Source organism: Epinephelus fuscoguttatus, linkage group LG5 (genome assembly GCF_011397635.1).
Source record: "Epinephelus fuscoguttatus linkage group LG5, E.fuscoguttatus.final_Chr_v1".
NCBI lineage: Eukaryota > Metazoa > Chordata > Actinopteri > Perciformes > Serranidae > Epinephelus > Epinephelus fuscoguttatus.
In genome coordinates this window covers 35,462,264-35,467,076 of record NC_064756.1, presented here as the reverse complement: position 1 = coordinate 35,467,076, position 4,813 = coordinate 35,462,264, and positions in this window count along the sequence as shown.

The window sequence follows — 4,813 nt, the reverse complement described above, 5'->3', positions numbered from 1 at the left end:
TCGCGTGAAGTCTGCACCCGTGAGCAGATGCCATTTTCTCTCAGACACAAAACTGCTCACGGGTGCAGACGCCATTTTCTCTCTGCCGTTTGTTTTGTGTCTGAGAGAAATGGCGTCTGCACCCGTGAGCAGACGCCATTTTCTCGGACACAAAACAAACGGCAGCAGAGCAGACCATATCGAGAGAGTTGGTTGCAGAAAAACAAAGAAAACACGAAGCAAAGAGTAGCAGACAGCCACGGATGAAGGCAGAGAAGTCCGCAGGCAGACCTGGTAGTCACAGGCGAATCCAGGTTTCATCCCGATAAGCTGTGAGCCGAGGAGAAAAACCCCTTTGTGAGAGTAAATGCTTGAGACTCGGTTGGTTTTTTTTGCTAGTCTGAACTACTGTCTGAGAAATAGAGAGACATGATTAAGATGGCGAGCCCAGCCCAGCGATTCTGAGAGAGAGAGAGTTGGAGATGCAGTGTGGCCAGCTGCAGAACCTACCTTGACGACTCCAGATCATCTGAATCTCACACTCTGAGAACAGATAAGACACACACTCCTCACCTACTCGGGTAGTAGTTATAGAAATTGAGGACAAAAGAAACTGAATGGACATTGATACACAGAACACACATACACACACATTGGATCCTTTTTTTTTCTTGAGCTGACCTTACCAGAACCCTTCGAGCAGGAGAGCTTGGGTTCTATGGACTCTTCTGTTGGTTTTCTTTTATTTTATGGCGCCTTATTTTGGTAAATAAATGCACAGCCAAGCTGTTGATGTATATCATTTGTTTTGCATTGATATTAAAATATCACCTGTTCAAATGCCAACACCCACTCCCTTTTGTGAGTCACTTCCTGGTGCAACTCCTACCGGACCTAGAGCGATATGAGTATCCATTAAACCTAAAAGTCAAGACTAAGGGTGCTACATTATCATACAAGATCATATACTTTGAAATGTTACGCGATAGGCACACACTTTTCTCATTATGGTTTAAATCGGTTCTTAAAGGGATAGTTCGACATTTTGGCAAATTCGCCTATTGCCGTAATCCCTATAGTCATATGAGTAGGTACATTACCTTTAACTGTCAGTGCGTGCTGTTCTGAGATCGGTGGGGCAGAGCTGCCCGCTGAAATGGAGGTGAACGGTACAGGTCCCTCTCTGCCTCAAAACTAATCAAATACACCATCAAATGACTCCAAAACGCTCTTGTGGACAACTTGTAGCTTACACATTCACCACGCTATGAAATAATAATGTAATATTACGAGACAGAGTTGTTTTGAAGCCAAATGCACAGCCGGGACTACATTCCAAACATATGGTACTTGCTGGGCGTAGTGATTTCAAACAGCATATGTTTAGTACAGTTACTTGCCATCAAAACAACAAGTTTGTTGAGAAGAAGCCAGAATATACAGAGGAAGAGTTACAGGTTTTGGAAGAAGAGAGAGCAAGAAGAGAGGCTGAGGCTGCCGAGCAACCAGGGGCTGAGGAGACCCAGAGCCGGTAGTGTAAATGTGGGGCTTACTGGCCACTTTATTAGGTACACCTGTGCAATATAAATATAGAGTACGCCTCAAAATAATCACCGGAACACGGGGAGAACATGCTAACTCCACACTCATAAATCACCACAACTCCTGAGGGAACAACAACATAAAATGTTCCCTAGCAGTCTGTTTATTCCCAACAATGAGAAGTAATGCCAGTCACTTCACTATATGCTCTGGGCAAGCACTTATCCATAACATAACCACAACAACATTTGCATTTTAGCCTTATTTACCATGCTTGGGTTGTAGGCTAATGTTACTCAACATGGACGTTACAGCAGAGAGATTTCTGAGCAAGATACATAACGATCACTTACCACGCCTGCTCGCTTTTGTGATGCCGACAGATGGTATGACACTATCTTTCAAGAAAAGCATTTGAAACATTCCTGAGCTTCTGCGCTCCATCCTTTCAGCGTAGTCCTCCAGTAAAAAATGGCCGGAGCACATAAACATTTTCCGAACCATTTCCACAGGCGTGTTGGGGTCGATGTCCAGCACAAATAGCCATTATTTCATCCTGTCCGTATTACTGGTTGGAACTACGTGAAACTTCACTTTGCTCTATGTCTTCGGCTTGTTACTGCAACCTTTTACAATACATGTGTAAACCATGATTTACAAAACACTTGTAAACTTTCCTCAAACCTTCTGGTGTGTTCAGCTGACGATACCGCTAATGGCTACAAGCAATAACAACGGCACTGTCTCAGGTACGCACTGTGTCACTCCACCCAGTGGTTTACTTAAGAAAGTAGTTCCGAGTATTTGCTTCATGTGTCGTAATGTTACTTAATTATACATTATTATTTCATAGCGTGGAGAATGCGCAAGCCATGTGTTTTCCACTAGAGCCTTTTGGAGTCATTTGATGGTGTATTTGATTAGTTTTGAGGGAGAGAAGGACCTGTACCATTCACTCCATTTCAGGGCAGCACTGTCCCACTGATCTCAGAACAGCACGCACTGACAATTAAAGGTAATGTACCTACTCATATGACTATAGGGATTACAGCAATAGAATTTGCCAAAATGTTGAACTATCCCTTTAACATCCAATTAAAATGAATACAATTATTATACCACGTGTATCAGCAAAGTATAAATTGCTTCAAATACACACACTCTAGACTAACCTATAGTGGCAACATATAATGAAAAACAAAATGAGGAAGCACATATTCATGAAAACAGGTTGATTAATAAATCCAACTATATTTTAACTCCAAATATATAATATGGATAAAATGTAAAATTTCACTTCCAACAGACATTTCAATTTTGTCACACACATTTGGTAAGAGAGGGTAGGGCGGAATTTCCCAAGGCTACATGAATAGACAGGATGTGGCCGAGAAAAAGCATTGTCTCACGACAACTAGTGGGTCGTTCATCACCGCGTTTTACCCCAAGGCTGGATACTTTAAGATGGCATCTCACGACAACTAGTGGGTCGTTCATCACCGCGTTTTACCCCAAGGCTGGATACTTTAAGATGGCATCTGAAACTTGAGGGATCCCAAGTGACTTTTTACCTCCTTTTGGCCTAAGGATGGCTGAAAGAAGTTTTTTTGTCCAGTCGGGGAAATACAGGGGTGAGTCCTAAACACTTGACCCTCCGGTGGTGTCTTGTTGTCTTGTTCACTGATAATACTGGTTGAAGGGAAGTCCAGAGAGGCTGTTCCTCTACATTCATGAACACCAGTTGAGAAACAATCTGTTACACTAAAGCAGATTTACCACCTCACAGTTGTTTGCTAAATTGCAGTTTATGTCCATGTCTGTCCACACTGAGACGATATAAGCAGTGAAAACTTTGAAGGAATTTAATAAAAGATATTAAGTGTATTTTTGGGTGAAACATGGATGCATCACACATCTTCAACCTGGCAGCACAGATGATCTATACGATCAGCGCAGTTTCAAGGTGGACACCCAAGATTAGTGTCACCAATTCACTGTCTGACCAAATGTCTCCCCTTCTGTTCCTGAGTTAACATGTTAAATTACACCCAGAAAAAATGACGTTTTAGAACATTATGATTTCATACTGAAGTTGACCTTTGACCCTTTGTGTGGAAAATGTCATCACTCATTTAATCACCCATTTTATCCAATTAGACATTTGATTAGCATCTGTTTTTTTGAGGTCACAGTTATCTTTGACCTTTGACCACAAAGTTGCCAACAAACAGCCCAACATGTCCTGTATGAACAGACTGGGTGTAAACCATAACACTGCTGTCCATATGTACTGGACACTCACCCTGCCCAACAAGGCTGCGGACTCTGCCCCACTGCAGGAAGGGTGTGTGTGGACCACAGTGGCAGGGTCCCTACCCGCCTGCCTATAAGCTTGGGGATGCTCTCACAAAACCATCAGGCAAGGCATTTCTCAGATAGGGCCTCACCAACTCAGCAAGTCTGTTCAAAGAGGAGCTTTTAATTTTTCTATAATGTTGGAGAGTGGGGTACAAAGAGTTAGAACAGTAACATAATTCAGTATTTTCCATATCTGAACATCATAATAGAGTTATGTAACTGTTTGGGCCCTTTAAGTTGGAGGCCAAATGGTAGATTCCTCCCCAGATTATTATGATTATACTCTCAGTTTAGGGCCCACCCAATCATACTGTACTGTACAAAACTGATACATCCTTGATTTTCACAACACCATCAAGCGAACTAATCTCGGTGAGTACAGGTGGTGTAGAAGTGCAGAAAATTTGTTTTAATCACATTTTTTTTCCTGGGGTAGGGTCCCCAGACCCTCCACCGATAATATATCTTTTCATGTTATTTCAAAACATAAACAGGCACCCACATACATGTATAATTTGAAAGTCTGATCCCGAAGTGTCAGCTTAGAAAATTTCTGGCCCTTTAGTTGATGAGCCCTCCTCTGAAGCAAAGGTGTCCAAACTTTTTCCCTTGGAAAGTCAAGCTCACACTTGATGGTGTGGCCACGGGCCTAGAGGAAACATCTATTGTAGTTACCTGTGTTGTAAGAATGCAAAATGGTACTAGCATTCCATTTCCCTTAATTAAAAATTGGGCACATGTTCTGTATCTTGCACCTTGTGAAATCTGCACCTTTGACTAACACATAATAGTGCTAAGAGTGTACAGACAGACTAGTGGCTCTGTGAGGCTGAACCTGGGCACTGTAGTGCTTCAAGATAATGCTAATGTCAGCATGCTAGCCTGCTCACAATGGCAAGTTATCATCCTGATGCCATAATGATTACCAGGTATG